This window comes from Aquarana catesbeiana, linkage group LG09 (assembly GCF_042186555.1).
Source record: "Aquarana catesbeiana isolate 2022-GZ linkage group LG09, ASM4218655v1, whole genome shotgun sequence".
In the NCBI taxonomy this organism is placed as follows: domain Eukaryota; kingdom Metazoa; phylum Chordata; class Amphibia; order Anura; family Ranidae; genus Aquarana; species Aquarana catesbeiana.
Genome location: NC_133332.1, coordinates 102661152 through 102683404, shown reverse-complemented (window position 1 = coordinate 102683404; position 22253 = coordinate 102661152). Strand labels below are relative to the sequence as shown.

Here is a 22253-nt window from a genome sequence, read left to right as displayed (position 1 = left end):
TAGAACCACTTTAAATAAAGATAATTTGTTTTGCCGTTACCAATGTTATGTTATATTCCTCAATATTAGCATGCTTGCTATGTCAAAAACATATGCATTATAGCTTAGCGAATTGTGCTAATTGGTGGCTATTTGACTTGCTTTCCTGAATCTCTATCTTCATTCATGATCTATAGCTGCAGAGACTCTTGTGTCTCCCTGGCACAAGTGAGGTTAATGAAAAGTCTTGAAGTTCCCCACACATGATGTGGACGAAGAGGCGGGTCTGTGTTTTCCTTCGTCCCACAGTCTATGACCATGAGTTAGGAAACTATCCTATGTCTTTTCTATGGCTGTGTATTCTTCCTCTGAGAAGAGAAAATAAGCAGAAAGAAAAATCACATTGTTCCTCTGCTTCCACTCCTGAAGGATTTTCTGCCCTACATTCAGCCTTTCAGTGGTTTGGGCTAGCACTGAAAGAGCAGCTGGCCAAAGCCCAGATGCATTGATATTCTAGTCAAGAGCAAGGTAAGTTAGACAATTAACCAGGCTTGCTTTTTCAAGGGATGAGCTTTTCAACAATGCATCTCAGCTAAAGCTGCTGCCATTGAATTTGATGGGAATTTCAAGTCACATGAACAGAAACGGGGGGTTTCATTTATGAAGAGTGATAAAGAGGACAGGCAGAGCTGCTGTTGTACATAGCAACCGGTCAGATTATGTTTTATCCTCTCAAACTAAAATCTCAGATCTTGGTTACTCCGGACAATCGCCCTCTTCTCAAGTCTGGTGTTCAGGCAGGCAATAAAGTACTCGATGAAGAGGATTTACTCTAACCAATCTGAAATTATTACTAACTAGTAAGTCTGACCTTACTGTAACTGTTCTTTGTACTGCTTTGATGACCACCTTAGCATGACTGTCAATGATGATCGTGGAGCTACATATCCCATCATGCTAGCTAGAACAAAACATTGTAAATGTTGAAGACATTTCATCCTAATAACTAACTACTTTTATGACCTGGATATAGGGTTGCCACCTCATTCCTTTAAACCTAAACACATATTAATTAGACAGGTTCTGTGGCCGATTAAGGGGGTAATTAAACTTGGTGCCTTATCTGTATTAAATTAGCATCAGCACCTGTGTAATTTATGTGTTTGGGTTTAAAGGGATGAGGTGGCAACCCTACCTGGATAATAATTGAGAACCTTTACAGATTGCTGATTCTACCAGTTACTAAGGTATATAAAATGTATACATGAACTTATTGGTACTTCTGAAACAGGAGACTATGATATGAAAACGGAAATTTATGACACTACCTAGAAGATAATGATCACAATTTTGGATTGTATTCCCATGCCTCCGGACGTTCTAAAGTGATAGAGGAACACCTTTTAGCACACAGTATGAAGTAAAAGGACATGTCTCTGCCACGGCACAGACCACAAAAATATGTAGAAAGAGATTGGCTAAACCCCACAAGTGTTTTTTGACCTCTGTTTTTCTTTAAACAGTAATATAAAGGTTGGATGAAAATTTTAGTTCAGCGTAATACTTTTGGTAGTAAAATAGAAAATTTTTATATAGAGATGTACACCTCAGATCAAAAAGAGGTACAACTGAGGCTGCATGATGGACAGAAGGATTTGGTCGCAAAAGAATGGAGCTATGTATTCCTGCAGCATTGCTGTTTTGATTCCTTTTACCATTAAAAGCTTCAAAGAATATATTGAGTAAAATTTATAGTGTAGCTGCATGAAACTGAGCGGAAGATGAGTGACGCTGTGAAGATGAGGCAAACTGTTTGCGCAAACATAAGCAGTGTTGGGGTGCCTGCTAGGGTGGCCACGTGATTCCTATAAAACTTGAACACATATGAATTACACAGGTTCTGAGGCAAATTTAATGCCGATAAGTCACCAAGTGGGTTTAATTACCACCTTAATCAGCCACAGAACCTGTGTAATTCATATGTGTTTGGTTTTAAAGGGATGAGGTGGAATAAGAAAGCACATTCTGCTAATAAACGTTTGTACCATAATCGTCTAATGTTCTGACTGCTGTCTCATGTCTATAGATATCCTAAAGGGTAATTCTTGTTCCAATGACAGCTGTCTAAAGCCCCATACACACAGGTTAAATGTCAGGTGGCAGCGGCCAGTTCAATAGAAACCGGCCAACATTCGGCTCATGTGTACATTCGGCCGACTTCTATAGAAGGGGCATAACCGAAAAAGGTCTGCCGACCAGCTCCTGATCAGCGTTCACAGCCAATAGCTGAGAGTGCTGACCAGAGTGTTGAGGGGGGTGGGCCCCCTGTCAGAACACAATAGAACAGCAGGGGAGATTGCTGTACTAACATCGGATTGTTAGTACAGCGACTCCGACCTGAGCTGTACGTTTTTGTTTTTTTGTTTGTTTTTTTTTTCATTCTGCAGTGTACTAGGTTTTAGAGAAGATATCCTTTACGTTGGAGAGATTTCTTCCAGTTCCTTACTATGCCTCCAAGATAGCAATGCAGGAAAATGTTCCCAATAGAATAAAAATTTGACGGGTTTTACCAATTCCTACTCCTAAACTTCATTTTTTTTTTTTTTGATTTAGATATACACTTTAGGGACAAATGTTTGTGGACTCCTGACCATCCCATATACAATAAAGCCAAAAGTATGTGGACACCATCCAAATGATTGAGTTTCCAGTGAACAATAGAGTTAATACTACAGAATACAAATACTTTTTACACATTTGGGGGCGTTAGCATTAGTTTGGGGAAGGTACTTTTCTGTTTCAGCGTGGCTGTGCTTAAAGCTAGCTCTATAAAGACATGGTTTGAGTATGATGTGGAGGCACTTAAGTAGACTGCACAGAGCCCTGGCATCAACCATATGGAACACTTATGTGATGAATTGCTACGCTGATTGTACTGACCTGAGCAATAATCTTTTGGCTGAATGGGCACAAATTCCCATAGATGCACTCCAAAATCTTGTGAAAAGTCTAGAAGAATGAAGACCAATCTAGCTGCAAGTGGAGGGCATATTATTTACACCACCAGCAGTTGGTGCCTACATTTCCTTGTCAGGCAGTGCTGATAGGGTAATGCTGCCTTAGTGTTTAGTAAAGGGTCTCCTTATATTGCAGTCAGTTGAATAGGTTGTCCCCTTTATTTGGTGGTTAGTTGGAGGTAGCCATTGGAAAAGTAACGCCTTACATTATGGTCAGTGAAAGGCGTGTCTCTTTACATCTGGGGAGAATTCTACCCCCCCCCCCCCCCCCCTTACATTTGTAGTAGTTGGGGAAAAATGCATATTTTCATTGGGGATCTGTGGGGAAAAATGTTCCATATCATGTTGTGTTACACTTACGGCACTAAAGAGAATTGGTGTAATGCTACCAGCCAAGTGGCATTCACCCTGAGACTATTTCAGAAAAGAGGTAATCTGCCACTGTGCACGGAACCCCTAGCAACCGCTGGAGGGAGCCCTAGGGTTCCACGCAACCCTGGTTGAGACTGGCTGCTGTACAGCTTTCTCTCAACATAAGCCTGTGCCTAAAGCCAGCCATAGATGATGTGATTTTCCTGCAACCAAAGATAATTGTGGAGCTATTATGTTCTACTGCCCTAGGGAGCCATCCCTGCTGGGAGAACACAGTGGCTATATCCGCTGGCAATAATCGCATCCTAAAAATCTGGCATGCTGGTTGTACCCAAGTCGATCGATGGATCAACCTTGGTGTAATGAGCCTGCCTATACATGGTTCAAATCTTGGCTAGTCCCTACTGAACCAGCTGAGATTTGAGCCATTTATGGCTGGATTAAGTGCTCTGACATTCTTTAGCCAGATCAAAAGAGTACACCACATACAATATTACACATTGACTTCATTATTTGCCCATCTCGGAAAATATGCCAGGGTTGTGAATTCCGCTTCTGTCTTGAATTAATTTACTTCTTCATTCTACCAAGCATAACTAGCTGCACAAAAATGTCCTGCATGCTGGAAGAAATGTCAGCTTTCATCATATTGTTGTCCTTTCTTGCTAATTCAGAAAAATGTACAATTATCCTAAAGCCTGAAGTGTAGGTATGCCAATTTTTTCATAGTTATGGTGAGGTCGATTTACTAAAATGGATGCACTGGAAAACCTGGAAGCTGGTTTCTATGCAGAAGCAGGCCTGATTTTGCACTCTCCAGCTTTAGTAAGTAACCCATTGGTCCAGCTTGGAGCAATGTAAGTATGTACATACCATACCTGTGGGATCCCTATGGAAGCTGGAAATCACTCTAGTAGGTATTGCTACTACAGTTGCCACTAGTTCCCGGATCCTATGCAGCTGCCTTGCTGCTTACTGACATGAGCACTATTCTTTCCATTGTTTTTCAATGAGTGCAACATGTTCTCTGATTTGGTGAGGTGAATATTGTGATGTCACCGTCCCGCATCTTTACCTCATCCAATCACAGAATGCTTTGACTTCATTGAGAAAACACAGTGTTCCCTGAATGGTGCCTGTGCCAAGCAAGCAACCTCCTGTGCAGAACCCAAAATCTAGTGATCACTGGATTAGCTGTGTCTACTACAGTGATTTCCAGGTTCTATTGGGATCCCAGAGGTATGGCACATACATACACTACTTGCATTGCTCCAAGCTGGACCAATATTACTATGTAAAAATTGCCATGCCTAAACATCAGCTTTAAATGGTCCTCAATTTGTTACATCTATAGGGAACTGGAGCAAACCGGATTGCTTAAATTGGAATTTTTATTCAGAATGCCAAAAAATGCCGCTTGGAAATCAAAGTTGGCAAGATTTTGAAAGCTTGCTCCTCTTATTAGTACGGTTTAGGAAAGTATTCACACTTCCCTTTTTTTTTTTTTTTTTTTTTTTTTTAACCTGCATCTCTTCTAAGCCATTACATGCCTAGTAATTTTCTGGGGAGACTCTTGATATAGCAGTTGGTTTAATTTAACTAACCTTGTTTTGTTGAGACTTTTTAAGCCGCTTTCACACTCTGTTGCATCTCCGCAGGGGATCCTAGACTGATAAGCCAGATCATAACTGATGTCCCATATGTAACATCCGTGTCCATTCTGATTTTTCCTACATCTTGTACTATAGGAAAAAACAGACCCATGTAATCTCTATAGGTGCCTGGATGTAAGCAGACATGCGTTTGCCCATATCCGCCCAACTCATTAAGCCCCCGTTCACACAGATGCGACTTGTCATGTGATTTGACTGGTCCAAATTTCATGACTAGTTGCACCCTATTGTCCGCAATGGAACTGTTCAAATTGGTGCAGTGTGGCACCTATTTGAAAAAGAAGTTCCTGCACTATTTTTTGCGATTTCAGTGACAACTTGCATAGACCTCTGTGCATGAAGTCTCACAGATTTCAGCCAAGTCGCACCCGAAGTCGCACTAGTTGCACGATTTGAAAGTCTCTGATTCAGTGTGAACGGGGGCTAAAAGGGTACCTGGAACCAAACGTTATATGTTCTTTCCGATGAACCAGAACAGACCTGGATGTGCGCACAATATAGGCAGGCAGACACACATAAGATTACATTTGGTTACTTATAGGAAGAGATGTTTTTGATCCATGAGTACTAAAATGAACTGATGGAACTTCTGTGTGAAACAGAAACATTCCATTTGAATGCAACTGATTATTACCAGTAAAACAAAAATTCTTTAAAAGTCCTAACTCCAAATCACGCATTGCCGATTTGAGAAATTTGCAATAAACAATCCTGTAATTTTCTTTAAAATAATGATGAGATGTATTAAATATATTATAAAAATTAGTAGATGCATTTGCAGATTACAGTACATTTGTGCTGTACTAAGTTACTGGCATTTCCAAGTGTCTGAAGGTGAAGTAAGACCACCTTAACCACTTAGCGCCGACCATACACACATATGCGGCCTCGGCTTTAAGGGGTCATACCGGGATGATACTGGCTCTTTAGGGATAAAAAAAGGATCGGGAGGGGAAGTCGCCCAACACACAACCCCCCCCCACTGCTCTTCCTGAGCCTCCTGTCCCACCGGGAGACCCGAGCCACGATCCGGCTCAGCCGCCAGCTAGGCAGAGGCTAGGAACAAAGCCGGAAACTGCTTCGTTCCAGTCTCCTATGTAAAAACACGTAAGCGCCGTCATGTTTTGAAGTGCCATGGAGGGATTTGGATAAAAGTGATCAGAATTTTTAATTTTTTTTGACATTGTAGAAAAAAAAAAAAAATTTAAATCGTCCACGCGAGCTCACGCAGCAATGAAAGTGAAGTTGTGCCCGCATATGTAAACAGTGTTCAAATCACACATGTGAGGTATCACCACGATTGTTAGAGCGAGAGCAATAATTTCAGCAAAAGACCTCCTCTGTAACACTAACCTGGTAACCGTTACATTTTTTAAAGCATTGCCTATGGAGATTTTTAGGTAACTTAGTTTGTCGCCGTTCCACGAGTGTGCTTAATTTCAAAGCATGACATGTATCTATTTACTTGGTGTACTTTACAGTTTTTTTTTTTTTTTCAATTCATGAAGGTGTCCTTTTTCCCAAAAAAAGTGTTTTGAAAGACAGCTGCGCAAATACCGCGTGACATAAAATGTTGCAACGATCACAATTTTATTCTCTAGGGTGGAGATTATATATATATATATATATATATATATATATATATATATATATATATATATATATATATATAATTTGGGGGTTCTAAGTAATTTTCTAGCAAAAAACAAATGTCAGAAATAGGCTTAGGCATGAAAGGGTTAAGCCTTTGCAGTATTTCTTCATTGGGTTAATGGGGGAAAAAAACACTATCTAGCCACCAATGGGGTTTTTATTTTTTTTAAGTTTGGAGCTATACAAAAATCATATGTATGCTATGAAACAGCACCATTATATTTGGGTTGAGAGACCCTTTTTAGCCTTCGCACCCCTCCTGCAAACTAATTGAGCAGGAAATGAGTATTCTTCATTAAAAGCAGAGCTTAAAATGTTAATTCTTTTGTGGGGGAGCTGTGTTCCCTGGCAGTTCTCTTTATACACTCTAGAAAGCTTGTGATTGGTTTTCAAAGAATGGCAAAACACAGGGGACTGGGAGTGTTTTCACAGTCTAATAATACCCCTCATCCAATGAAATGCATTTCCTATTGAGACCCCCAAGGGTCCCCTTGCTCTCATGTCCAACCCAGACATAAGGCCTATTCTTCTCTCATAGCTTTTTTTTTTTTTTTTTCCTCCCTCTCTGCAAGGCATGTAATGCTCAGCTTGGGTTTTGCCTAACAAAAGAGTGGGAATAACAGCTGCTGCATTCAGATTGGGAGGATTAGCTGAATTGTGGACTATAAGAAAGTGGACAACTGTCCTCTATGGGTCCTAAATATTATTCCCTGCAAGGATGGATGTGCATATGGGGGTTTAATCATTGTCATATGTGACTCAGCTACAGGAAACACTGGATCTGGTTTCGTACCGGGGTGAGTAGCAATACAGTTCCTACTCAAGTTTTGCAACTGCATTTATTGTAAAGCCCCTAAATCACAAACTGTACAGCAGTATACAAAGAATAATACATTGCTCACAGCATTTTATGTTACATGGCTTTCTTATGCATCAATTTAAAATAATTTCCAGGGGCTGCTGAGCCAATCGAATCCAGAATAGCAAGCGATTCTGTTTTATGCAATGTTAATGCTTTAAAATCATTTCCATGGAGACTTTACTGCTGAGCCACTATATTTCAGCTAATCGTAAGTGATACTGTTTTGTGCAAAGTTAATTTGAAATATTTTCCACTTTGCTGTTGAATCTTTGCATTTTGGCTAATTGCAAGCGATTTGCATGCTATGTTAACAATTTAAAATAAAACTTTGATATTAACCATTGATTTTTAGCTAATTACAAGTGAATTGTCTCCTGCAATGTTAATAATTTAAAATTTCCAGGGACACTGTCACTAAAGCTGGATACACTCTATACAACTTTTGTTGTTAGATTTCCTTTAGATTTACCTTCAACCATGTAGTGCAAGGGCCTGCCTGATTGCATACAAATTTAAAGTGTTTAGGTTTGACCTCATTATGTGGTTTTGGTAAATCTAATGGAAAAAATCTAAAGAAAGTTCTGTAGTGTGTATCTAGCTTAAGCCACTGAATTATAGCTAGTTACAAATGATAGGCAACCTTCCATGTCTGTTGTCAAAATTCTTGTTTGATTTTTCTAATGGTTAGTGGGGTCAAATTGATTCGTTTTTGATTGTGGTGATGAGAAAATTCAGAGGAGCAGGATGTAAAATTTTAGGTAACTATGAATGTAGCTTTCGTTTGAGCAAAATTGTACATATTGTAATGAAACCAGTTTAAAGCATCAGTGATTCAACTGAAAAAGCAGGTCTTCACAATTTTTATTTATTTTTTTAGAGCTTTTGAATGAAATGAGTTGACTCAATGGCAAAACAGTGATTTTTCTACTAACGTTTGAGCGAAAACCTAACCATGTATGGTCAGCTTTAGTTCTTGCCATTGTGTACGGTGGCTAGGCACAATGTATTTTTCTTTGACATTGGCTTGCTAGTACTAGCTAAGGCAGTAAGGAGTTAATTTGCAGTTTGTATACATTTCTTTTATTTATTTTTTTGCATTGTAGCCATTTGCCTCTCCTGCTTACTTTTTGTTATGCATATTTGGATTACATCCTGTGTTTGTTGCAGTTGTAGATAAATAACCTTCAAGTTATAAGCCTATCAAGATTGATAGTGTGTTGATAAGCTGCCAGTTCCCTTGGGATCCAGACAAAGGTTTGCACAAGCCATGCTGCATGTATTTCTAGAAGGCTGCAAACCTGATTATCTCAGTCTGGATGTGCTGTATGCATTTCATTTAAATGCGCTCCCAGTGCTGTGTCTGGGGTAATGTTTACTGAGGGTTCAGGTTACAATGGAGAGGTGTAAAGTAGATGTCAATGCATTGTGTACAGAAGGATGAGTTGGGGGAGAACCAGAGTCTCTAACACTATTATGTCAGGGATGCAATGTATTATATGACAAACCCAATACTTGTTCTTCAAATTGGTAAACTGGATTGGAGGTCTGGGTTCACCGACGGTGCCGATAACGAAGGCAAGCAAGAGGAAAATAATCCTCAGCAAAAACGCCAATAGATGCAGAAATGCACATTTTATTTATTGTGGTGGTCCTTCTCCAAGGGGCGCTAACACTGAATCTTTTTGCAGTAAAATGCTACTTGTGTGTATAACTATTTAAATGGAATACCTTTACATTGGCGCAGTGCTTTTTAGTGCTGGATTTATGCCTATGTGCACATGTTGATGTGCATTGAAGGCATGCGTTGCTCACATGTCTTGTGGGTGTTCATTGCCAATGAGCCCCAACATGTGTCCATGCAATAAACCATGTATAAGACATGGCTCCCAATTGTCCCTCTTTTGGAACCAAATCCCTCTGCCCCACTTTTCTCCGCAGTGTACGTCTTTTTGTTCTAAAGAAATAACTTCTGTAAAAATAAAGTAGAATTACCAAAATTATTTTGTTTTTATTTTAAAGCAGAGTAAAAGCAAAAATGTATAATGTAGTTTACAAATCTGTAAAGTGATTGCATAGAATTTTTTAACAAATGTTTCTATATCTGCCTGCTCTGTGCAACCTCCTCTTCTTGGGGCCCCTCTCTCAGGCGCTTTTGGCGCCACATTTCTGTCTAGTGCCACCATGAGAAGCCGCTTCCCGTGGGGTCACTCTTTTGTGCTCTCTTCCGAGTCCCGCTGCTGTGACTATTGACGCTGACAGTGGGACTCTGCCTCCCCCTGTCATGGTTTTGATTGGCAGTACTGGGAGCCAATGGCTGCCGGTGCCCTAGCACAGCCAGAGGGACACCAAAATGAGGGGAAAGAAGAGTGCACAGCGCTGGATTGAATGGGGGATCAGGTTAGTATAAAGGGGGGTGAGGGACCGGAATTGATGCCTAAACATTTGTCATCCAAATGCAAGCAATGGATTAAGGTAAAGAATGTTTAGGTTTTAGAATCACTTTAAAGAGGAGGTCCAGGACCCCCCCCCCCCCCCCAAAATATTAAAAGTCAGAAGCCACAAATACTGCAACTGCTGACTTTTAATATATGAACACTTGCTGTCCAGGAAGCCCGCGATGTCGGCACCCTAAGCCAATCTTCGGATCAGCTGTCAGGTGCAGCCGCCGCCATTCCTGGTAAGGGAACCCGGTAGTGAAGCCTTTCGGCTTAACAGCCGGTTCCCCACTGCGCTTGCGCGAAGCGCGCTACGCTTTCTAATTGGTCCGGAGGCAAAGGAAGGAGGAGGGGGGGCCGAACTTCCGGGAAACTTGGTAGGTGGGGAACGGTACCTGTCAAAAAACGGGTACCTAAACCCCTCCCAAAAGGTGTCAAATGTGGCACCCAAGGGGGGAGGAGACGGATAAGCGGAAGTTCCACTTTTGAGATGGTAAATTGCATTTCACAACTCGCTCATATGTGAAGTCGGAGGCAGTAAAACGCCATAGTTCAGCAAAATGAGGAGGCCTCCTTACCACCTGTCAAATACCCTCTGTAGAGCGATCTGAATGCAGGTTGCTCTTCAGGGAGTACCACTCATGTGAACGAGCCTGCAAAGGGCGGTTGACAAGCAGCTGCAAAGCAAACTCCTCCTCCTCCTCCTCATTTTCTGTTTTGACTCTAAAAAAAGGTGAAACCGTGTGGAATGCGGCCCTATTCACTTGAATGGGTCATGTTTTGCAGGGGTACTGCTTGCCAAATGCGACAGAGGATTTGCATTTTGCCATGGACAGGAAACAAAGCATCTTGGCCACAGCATCTGTACAGCCTTGAGTGGCTGAATGTCCTTGTCACACATCCCATCTAGGGTGTCTCCACTCTGGATCGGGGAGCATTGGAGCCACCCTTGGACAGCAGCATTGTCAATTTGGGGAGAGGGTAGTGTTTAGATACACTAGCAAATTTAGATGGATGACTAACAAGATGAAGATGAACACTTTTTAAGCAGTTACAGCATAAATTAATAAATTAATAAAACCTGACCAATGTACGCACCCCTGTCGGTGTTAAATGGTTTGTCTAAAACCCCTAACAGATGCTTTTGCTGAACAGCTGTTAAAGTGTGTTTGACGTGGTGGCTGCATTAGTTTTATTTTTCAAAGAATTGGTAAGCTGCAATATAATACATTTTTGGTTTTGGGTTTATTACTGCTTTAAAAAGCCAGTGTAAAGGTAAGCTAGTGTTGAAAAAGTGCTTATGTGTTTGACCAACTATTTTTAGGTGTTAGTGGTGTTAAGTCCCAAACCAAAAATGTAATATATTGCAACTTACAAATCATTAAACGTGGTGGCTGTATCAGTTTTTTTTTCTTCCTCCCCCCCCCCCCTTTTTTTTTTTTTTTGGCCCTTTTCCTCTGTTTTCACCTCGTGACACACACCTCTTGTATTAGTGAGACACCACTCTGGATGAATGAGCACAGGGGGCCCATTTGGACGGCAGCATTGTCCATCCAGGGGGATGAGCGTGTTTAGCAGATTTTTTGTGATCTATTTATTTGTGTTGCAAAGCAGCGTTTCCACAATTTTCGCCTAGATGAAAATTTCTACACACTGCCTGTGCGTATGCACAGATTTCCCCGGTCATCAGCAAAACCTTCCCTGTGTTAGTGCATGCATAGCAAATCAACTGCGCACACACAGATATGCTGCAAGGACTCAAAAGCCTCTTACACATGGGCCGAGCATCGGGCGGTTCAATAGAAACTGGCCGACATTTGGCCCGTGTACACGGCAGCTGCTATGACAGAAGCCAGCCAAATGTCTGGCTTCTGTCGAAGGCGTATGACCGAAAAAGGTGTGCCGATCGGCATCCAGTCAGTGCTCGCAGCCAATGGCTGTGAGCACTGACTGGTGTGTTCTGGCAAAGGGGTTGTCCCCCAGTCAGAACACAATAGCTCAATGGGGGAGATTGCAGTATTAACATTGGATAGTTAGTACAGTAGCTCCCTCTGGGTTTTTTTTTTTTTTTAACTCAGCTGCTAGTAGGGCCGGGGAAAAAATCGATTTAAATCTTGAATCGAGTTGAGAGGTCAAATCGATTCAAAATTTTAAGCAAATCTATTTTTTTTTTTTTTCCACCGCGCCGATCCCGAGGAGATGCGGGTAGGAGTTTTTAGGGGAAGCCGCGGCTTCGGCCTAGTCCCTTGCTGCTAGTTAGTACCAGGCTAATGAGTACCTCTGCCATGTACCATGAGTAGACATGTGCGCTGCCAAAAAATGTGTTCGCTTTCGTTTCATTTGTTGTTTACATTTTTTTTTCAGGTCATTCGTAATGAAAGCAATTTGTAAATCCGAAAATAAGAAAGAAAATTCAAAAGAATAACTAACTATTATAGGTATTGGAATTTCCTTTCAAATTTGGCTGTTAGTGAACGTAACGAATACGAATTTATCCAAAGTTACGAATTATCCAAAATGACGAATGCTGCATCTAAACGAATGAAACGTATGGAATTAACAATAAAAATAATACGTTTTTATTATTGTTAAATAATAAACACTTTTTATTAATTAGTTACATTCCATTTGTTTAGATACGGCATTCATTATTTTGGATAATTCGTAACTTCGGATAAATTCGTATTTGTTACGTTCGCTAATGGCCAAATTTGAAAGGAAATTCCAATACCTATAATTCAATAGTTAGTAATAGTTTTGTTATTTCAGATTTTCGAATTTTCAAATTTACGAAAATTTTAATTTACGAATATTCGGTTAAACAGGTTTTCGATAAATTCGTTAATTCAGAAATATATCCGAATTATCGAAATTTGTTAAACAAATTCGGCACGAAACGAATTGCACATGTCTAATAATGATAGCGCCTGGAGGAGGCACACAAATACAGTCTATTCTAGTACAGTTTTAGTGCATTTGCACCCTGGGGAATCTCTTGAATATTCTTGTTTACATACAGCATGAACACAAGACGCACGTTGATTCACATTTAAAACACACACATCTGCATGATAATGGCAAATGCTTTTGTGTTTAAGTGCAAACTGTATGTTTCTGCAATTAAAAATAAGACCCTCCCATGATCACTTGACATCACAACTTAAAAGGCACGGCTGCTAACAAACTATGTATGCTGCCATTGATGAACTCCCATTTTAAAAATGCCAGTTTCCTGAGTGAACTGTTAATACAAAAGTTTCAATACTTTGCTAGTGACTGGAATCCCATATACAGATCAGGAGTTCTGAAGTCAGTCTGAGTTTGCTATCTGGAAGCTTGTTCCGAGTCACAGGCTGTGAAAGTATTGAGGCCAAGGACAACTGGCAACTGCTGTTTTTAATGGAGGAACTTTGTTCCTAAACCTTGTGGACAGCCTTCCCAAAAGAGTTGAAGCTGTTATAGCTGCAAAGGGTGGGCCAACTCAATATTGAACCCTACGGACTAAGACTGGGGTGCCATTAAAAGAGAAGTATGTGATTTTTTTTTTTCTTTTTATTCCATATTCATAGTTGCCTATGTGGATGCAGCTTCGGACCGATGCTGCATCTGTCCCCCACCGCCTCTTCACTGAGAACCAAGCCACCGAACAGCGCTGATGGCTCGGTTCTCTCAGCTCCCCGAGCGGAGAGCTGCTGCCTGTCAGTCAGAAGCTCTCCTGCTCTGCTCCTCCACGTTCTTTGGAGCGATGAGCTGTGGAGGGGCGGCTCGCTGAGACTGCCATTAGTCCAGGCACCTGGCGGATCCAGACTTCCGAAGTCTGGATGATGCGGTGCCTTGACTGTTCTTGGTGACCTCAGCAGAGGATGGAATTCAGAGCGCTCTCTGCTGAAAACGGGTCACAGGAGTGCAAAATGAATTGCACTCCTGTGACCCATAGGAGAAGCCCAGCTGAATGAGCTCAGACTGGACTTCTCCTTTTTAAAGTTCATGTGTGTGTAAAGGCAGGCGTCCCAATACTTTTGGTAATATAGTGTATGTAAGGCAGGCCACAGATTATACAATTTTCTTTCCTTCCATCACAAGTGGAAGGAAAGAAAATTGCTTGATTTCCAAATCAACATATTCGGTGTTGATGGGGGGGATCCCTCCCGGAGCACTATCGTGTTCTGCTAGTGGGGAGTAAGGATGAGCATGGGCGTGTTCTCAGCTCCACATGCCCGAGCCCGCCAGGAAGCTCACACTGCACATCGCTAACCGCAAACAGACATTTCCCGATCTGCAGCTGCAGAAATCGGGAACTGTTTTACCTCCTGTGATTAGCGCCGTGCAGTGCCAACTTCCTGGCGGGTTCTACACGTGCGGTTGCCAACACGCCTGAGCTCATCCCTAGTGGGGAGCCTTACCTGCCGGCAGAACACGATTAGTGTTTCTGGCCATAGCTGGTGGCACTAATCATTCAGGAAAAAAAAACAATAGACTGGTTGTGCCCATACATGGATTGAAATTCAGCTGGTTCCTTCTGAGCTGACCAAATTCCGGTCTATGAATGGCCAGCTTAAACTATAATTCTAGGCAAAACTTTTTTATTTTTTGAAAGTGAAAGATAAAAAAATCCCAAATTTTGGGTTGCCCTTAAAGTAATAGAAGGGAAATCTTCCAATGGGGACACTAGCTCTGGTGATCTGTGGGGCCCCAAGGGATTTCATGTCACTTCCTGTTTAGACAGGAAGTGAAGAGAAATCTCCGTAGTGAGATGCAGCTGGTGGGAAAAAAAAAAATCTGACAGAGATTATAACACTCCCTTAGGCCTGATTCACACCTATGCATTTTTAGTGCTTTTTGCATTTTGCAGATCTGCACTACAGTCCATTTAACATGGTTTCCTATGGAACACGTTCTGTGTGACGGACTTGTGTACACACGATACGAAAATCTGACAACAGACCGTTGTCCACCGAAAATTTACTGGCCTGCCACCCAACATTTGTTGGCGGAAAGTTGGACAACATTTGTCTGAAGGAGCGTACTAACGGTCGGATTTTAGGCAAATTGTCGTCACACAATTCCCTGACGAAAATCCGATCGTGCGTAGGAGGCTTAACTATCCAAAATGGGGGGAAAAAAAAGTTTTGCCTGTAGTTCTACTGTAAGCTTTCATCAATTTTAATCTGAATTGAGATATTAATGACTGGCTACCCATTTTCACTGACGAGCTTTCTCTCCCATCATCAACTGCCCCATTCTTTATTGTGTTCTACCACTTCATGGACTGTGCATTCTAGTCTCCCGCTGTGCTGTTTTGTATGGGCTTTGTTGGGAGTTTCTAATTTGTGGTTCTATAAATTGGTGTTTTATTCTATCATTATTAGTATGTCATATTCGATTTTTAGCTCTACTTGGATCCTGCTTACACACTTTGCTCCCTGTTATAGTTAGATTGCTGACATTGTATGTATGTTTGCTGTATGCCCTGCTCGATGATGATCCAGAATATGATGGGGTAATAAATGTAGGAACTAATATTCAATATATTGGATGAGTTAAAGAAGAGGATTTTGGTGGCTCCTTTCTCCAAATGTAATGGTGGCCATACACATGGAAAGACACCGGCTGTTAATGCATGCTGGAAAACCAGCAGCCGATCAGTGCTCTCAACCAATAGCAGAGAAATTGAAGTTATAGCTACAGTATTTAGTTGTTTGCAGATTTGATTGATTTGAACCGATAACAGATTGATCAATTTAATAAAATTGGAGTATTTGGCCACCACATGGCCACATTTGCTTTGATGCGCTGCACCTGGCTGTTTTTGGCCTGTGTGTATTATTTCAGTGGGATCCTCCTGGTCCTTTACATGATGCCAACATACATCCTCTCCATTTTGCAGCTGTGTTGCGCTGGGTGTGACCTTGAGCTTTTACTGAACTGTGAACTTTGTTGCAGATGCTGGGAGGATGGAGTGGAGGGCTTTCGATCAGGAGAAATGCTGGGGGAGGGGGACGGAGCACCGAGGGAGGAAGCTGGGAGTTGACACATTGTTAATGAGTGCAAATATGGCTGTAGACTTTAGAGGAGAGCCCAACTCGCAGGATCTGAGTGTTCAAATGTTTTTTCTTTTAACACAATCCCATAAAAGCCCATAACGATGGAGCATATTTGTGCTTGCCTACAGGAACAGAAGGCCAAGTAAAGTTGGAGACAAAATCTTAGTTTTGTTTAATAAAATATTGAGGGACGTTCAAAATAGTCTACCATTTATCACAAGATCTGCTGGGTGCCCCTGCTCAGTCGATGCCCATAGACTTCATTGAGGTCATTGCCCAGAGTGGATGATGATTTTATACATCAATAGACAAGTGTATGCAGTTTAACCTCTGTAGGATGCAATGAGATCTATTGTCCTTTCCCCACAGATGGTCATGTGTCTGGTACAGTCTGATAGCATTCTGGGACTGTCTTCTGCAATCCTTAACCTTCTGTGATGCCTTTTTAGGCAGCATTTACAACTGCGAATTTCGTGAACATGCAAAAAACACACAATGTGCTTGAAGTGGCATTGATTGTTAATGGCACCCCGAATGCAGCCTGACAACATGAAAGGTGCAGGGGCTTCACTGGCGCATTTCTTGCACAAAGTGCATCATATTCAAATGAATGGACTGCGCTATGCATGTTGCGCAAAAACCCACCAAAAAAATGCTCATTCACATAACATGGTGCCTAAGATATAAGGGTATGTAGGGTGAGTTGCATGCTTCTGTATAATTGGAATTTTCAAGGGGAAAAAAAATTATCTATCTATCATCAGAGACCATAGGGAATAAAATGGCGGTTGTTTTTTGTCACACGGTATTTTCGCAGAAATTTTTCAAATGCAATTTTTTTGGGGGAAAAAATACACTTTAATGAATTTTAATGCAAGAAAACACAATAGACAACTCAATTATTTGGTAACTTATAAAAGATGTTATGTTGAGTAAATAAATACCAAACATGTCACGCTTTTAAAATTATGCACACTCGCGGAATGGTGCCAAACTACAGTACTTAAAAAATCTCCATAGGCAATGCTTTAAAATGTTTTATAGGTTACCAGTTTAGAGTTAGAGGAGGTCTAGCACTAGAAATATTGCTCTCACTCTGATTCCAGCAAGACCTCACATGTGTGGTTTGAACGCCTGTACATATGAAGGCGTGACCTATGTATGTGTTCACTTCCTTTTTGTTTATTTTAGTTTATTTTTTCCCTTTTTTTTTTTTTTTTTTTTTATTTTTACATTTTTTCATTTTTTATCACTTTTATTCCAATACAAGGAATGTAAACATCCCTTACAAATAGAAATAGGGCATGATGGGTCCTCATTACAGTGAGATCTGAGGTATATAAGTCCCCACATCTCTTCTCTATGCTCAAAAGCCTGAGATTAAAAAAAAAAGAAATCAATCTCAGGCTTTCCAGCAAAAAAAAAAATGGCAGTGTCTACATCTGCCAGAGCTGGAAGTGTCGTCGTAACGTCACTTCTGGGGTCATAAAGATGGTCGAAGAACATCCTGCCGTCTGTAAAAGCAATCAAGCAGCTGAACAGCCGCTAAGATGGCTTTTACACTGTAGGGAATCACCGGCTAAAAAAATAACTGGATGATGCCTGTAGCTGCAGGCATCATTTAGATATCTCCACTCAAAGTGAATGACATCATATGATATCCACCCTGAGGAAATGATTAAACCAAACCTATTGGTTTGTCCTGAATGAAAACCTGGTTGAGGGTCTAACCCAGGCATGTTAAAAGCATGTAAAACAGTAGACCAAACTGAGTGAAATTAAAGTATATCTAAACCCAATAACAAAATGTTAATACTTTGCAGTTAAGGTTCTTGGATGTAGTATCTGCATTTTTTTTTCAGGCTTTTGTTTCCTAAATTTCCACCTGGTGATCCTGCACATAACACACTTCTTGTCTGAAGGTGACAATACTCCCTTGCTATTCTGTAATCATGGAGAAGCAGAAAGTGTTAGGATTAAAGTGATTGTAAAGGCAGAATGTTTATCTTAATGCATTCTATGCATTAAGATAAAAAGCCTTCTGTGTACAGCAGATGCCCCAGCCCCCCTAGTGCTTGCCTGATGTCCATCTAGATACAGCGATATTGCAGGAGTGTCTCGGCTGCCTGGTACTCCCCTCATTGGCTGAGACAGCAGCGCAGCACCATTGGCTCCTGCTGCTGTAATACAGTCAGCCAGCCAATGAGGAGAGAAGGGGCGGGGGCAGGCCGTGGCCTCATGACTGAATAGACACAGGGAGCTGTGGCGCGGCTCAGTTGCCCCTATAGCAAGCTGCTTGCTGTGGGGGCACTCAGCAGAAGGGAGGGGCCAGGAGTGCTGAAGAGGGACCTGAGAAGAGGTGGATCTGGGCTGCTCTGTGCAAAACCATTACACAGACCAGGTAAAGTAAGTAGAACATGTTATTTATTTTTAACTAAAAAAAACGAGACTTTAGTATCACTTTAAAGAACACCTCCTCCTCCTTTTCCCCTCTTCTTGTATCTATTACATAAAGGTGTTCTGTAGCCCACAAAAGAGAACAGAGCAGGGCTGATAGCACTGCTTAAGATTTCAGTGCAGCAAAGACATTGGGGGTTATTTACGAAAGACAAATCCACTTGGAAGTGCAGTCGCTCTAAATCTAAGGGGTAGATCTGAAATGAGTGGAAGCTCTGCTGATTTTATCATCCAATCATGTGCAAGCTAAAATGCTGTTTATTTTCCTTGCATGTCCCCCTCGGATCTACAGCGACTTTATTTCCAGTACACTTGCAGTGCAAAGTGGATTTTCCTATAGTAAATAACCCCCACAGTGTTGTTGGCTTATTACAGTATATTACAAGCTCCTTGAATTTCTATCAGGTTTGGTATGTATTTGTTGCACTTATCGAGCATACAGTGCCTTGAAAAAGTATTCACACCCCTTGAAATTTTACACGTTTTTTTTTTTTATGTCCCAACCAAAAAGGTAAATGTATTTTATTGGAATTTTATGTGATGGACCAACACAAAGTGGCACATAATTGTGAAGTGGAAAGAAACTGATAAATGGTTTTCAAAACTTTTTACAAATAAATATCTGCAAAGTGTGGCGTGTATGTCTTCAGCCCTCTTTACCCTGATATCCCTAGCTAAAATTTAGAGGAACCAACTGCCTTCAGAAGTCACCTAATTAGCAAATAGAGTCCACCTGTGTGTAATTTAATCTCAGTATAAATGCAGCTGTTCTGTGAAGCCCTCGGAGGTTTGTTAGAGAACCTTAGTGCAGTGGTTATCAACCCTGTCTTCAGGGCCCACTAACAGGCCAGGTTTTATGTATTACCTTGGGGGGATGCAGACTAGAATACTGCAATCACTTAGCAGCAAATTATATCACCTGTGATGTATTACAGTTATCTTGCAAACCTGGCCTGTTGGTGGGCCCTGAGGACAGGGTTGATGACCACTGTCTTAGTGGACAAACCGCATCATGAAGGCCATGGAACACACCAGACAGGTCAGGGATAAAGTTGTGGAGAAACTTAAAGCAGGGTTAGGTTATAAAAAAAAAATATCCCAAGCTTTGAACATCTCACAGAGCACTGTTCAATCCATCTGAAAATGGAGAGAGTATGGCACAACTGCAAACCTACCAAGACACGGCAAGGAGAGAATTAATCAGAGAAGCAGCCAAGAGCCCCATGGTAACTCTGGAGGAGCTGCAGAGATCCACAGCTCTGGTGGAAGAATCTGTCCACAGGACAACTATTGGTCGTGCACTCCACAAATCTGGCCTTTATGGAAGAGTGGCAAGAAGAAAGCTGTTGTTGTTAGCGCTTTACAGCATTAGGGCAGACAGTACAATTACAATTCAACACGGGGGAATCAGAGGGCCCTACTCGTTAGATCTTACAATCTAGGAGGGAGGGTCAAGTTATACAAAAGGGTAATAGCTGTTGGGGATGAGCTAATGGAGAAAATAGTGCAGTTGTTAGATGGAGGCAGGATAGGCTTCTCTGAAGAGGAAGGTTTTCAGGGATCGCATAAAAGTGGAAAAATTTGGAGACCGTCTGACAGATTGGGGTAGGGAATTCCAAAGGATGGGCGAGGCTCGGGCGAAGTCCTGGAGGTGGAGATGGGAGGAGGTGATGAGGGCGCTAAAGGGCAGGAGGCCTTGGGAGGAACGAAGAGGGCAATTAGGTTGGTATTTTGAGACTAGGCTAGTGATGTATCTGGGGGCAGAGTTGTAGAAAGAAAGCCATAAGAAGTCCCATTTGCAATTTGCAAAAAGCCATGTGGGGGAGACAGCAAATGTGTAGAAGAAGGTGCTCTGGTCAGATGAGACCAAAATTTAACTTTTTGGCCTAAAATCAAAATGCTATGTGTGGCAGAAAACTAACACTACACCTCACCCTGAACACGCCATGAAACATGGTAGTGGCAGTATCGTGTTGTGGGGGTGTTTTTTTTCAGCAGGGACAGGGAAGCTGGTCAGAGATGATGGGAAGATGGATAGAGCCAAATACAGGGCAATCTTAGAAGAAAAACCTGTTAGAATCTGCAAAAGAAGTTCACCTTCCAGCAGAACAACGACCCTAAACATACAGCCAGAGCTACAATTGAATGGTTTAGATCAAAGCATATTCATGTTATAGAATGGCCCAGTCAAAGTCCAGACCTAAATCCAATTGAGAATCTGTGGCAAGACTTGAAAATTGCTGTTCACAGACGCTCTCCATCCAATCTGACAGAGCTTGAGCGATTTTGCAAAGAAGAATGGGCAAAAATGTCACTCTAGATGTGCAAAGCTGGTAGAGACATCCCCAAAAAGACTTGCAGCTGTAATTGAAGCAAAAGGTGGTTCTACAAAGTATTGACTCAGGGGAGCTGAATACAAATGCATGCCACACTTTTCACATATTTATTTGTAGAAAATGTTGAAAACAATTTATCATTTTCCTTCCACTTCACAGTTGTGTGCCACTTTGTGGTGTTCTATAACATAAAATACATTTATGGTACGTTTTTGGTTGTAACATGACAAAATGTGGAAAACTTCAAGGGGTGTGAATATTTTTTCAAGGCACTGTATGACTGGCCAAAAAGGGAGAAATTAATTTGTTAGGTTTATATAAATGTAAATCGTCACCAGAACACTGAGGATCACACTAAGAGCCCTTTTCAAACTGAGGCAGTTTTCAGGCGTTTTAACACTAAAATTAGCGCCTGAAAACTGCCTCCCATGCCGCCCGAATGTGAAAGCCTGAGTGCTTTCACACTGGGGCGGTGCACTTGTGGGACATTAGAAAGTCCTGCAAGCAGCATATTTGGCGTGGTTTGGTTGCGCTGTATATAACGCTCCCAAAAAGCCCCTGCCCATTGCAATGAATGGGCAGTGCTTCCAAAGCACCTGAAAATCGATCCGGAAGCACCGCAACATGGGCGTTTTTACCCCCTTTTTTGGTTCGCTAGCGGGGGTTAAAAGGGCTCCCGCTATCGGCCAAAAAGCGCCACTGGGAAGTATAACCTGTCACGGAAATGAATGGCTGTGCGCTCCTGTTCTTGTCTGAATGCCATTGCTTCATTGCATCAGAATTTACCCATAAAGACGCATACAACATATTTTTCACGTAACGGTCACCCAGCCTGCAGCTTCCCAGCCAAGAGGAAACAAGGTCTTCTATTCTAGGCATGTTTTATGCATATAGATATTATATATATATATATATATATATATATATATATATATATATATATATATATATATATATATATATATATATATGAGATATATCTAAAGTATAATTAAAGGCAAAACTTTCTCTTTTATTTTAACTTAGCGTTTTGAGAGGTTAGAACCCCTGAGTGGTTTGTATTGCTGTCTGTGACCCCTGTTAGAGAGAGGGAATCGCCCTCTCTCTCTCTAATTGTCAGAAATAAAAGTGAGGTTGAATCCAAAAAAAAAGTAATTTTCATGAACAGGAATAAAGGGGAAATCTTCTAATGGGGACTCTTGTTCCTGTGACACCTGTCTAAGAGGTGGATACATTACATTGGAAAGCTATCATCTTACTTTTGAGTCTACAGCAGTGGTCATCAGCCCTGTCCTCAGCGCCCACTAACAGGCCAGGTTTGCAAGATAACTGAAATACATCACAGGTGATATTGTTTGCTGCTCAGTGATTGCAGTATTCTAGTCTGCATCTCCCCAAGGTAATACATAAAACTTGGCCTGTTAG

The 22253-nt window shown here is 41.4% G+C and overlaps 1 protein-coding gene across 3 annotated transcripts in view; it reads left to right on the top strand.

Moving 5' to 3' along the window:
* The first annotated feature begins 289 nt into the window (after positions 1–289).
* The window catches only part of LPAR4 (lysophosphatidic acid receptor 4), a 55173-nt gene continuing 33209 nt past the window's right edge, over positions 290–22253 (top strand). The window contains exon 1 of one of the 3 annotated variants that reach the window (XM_073599109.1): positions 290–507. The gene's annotated coding sequence lies outside the window, so the exon portion shown is untranslated. Of the gene's footprint in view, positions 508–7217; positions 7492–7631; positions 7765–22253 lie in introns of those variants that run through there. The other 2 variants (XM_073599108.1, XM_073599110.1) reach the window with 2 other exon arrangements.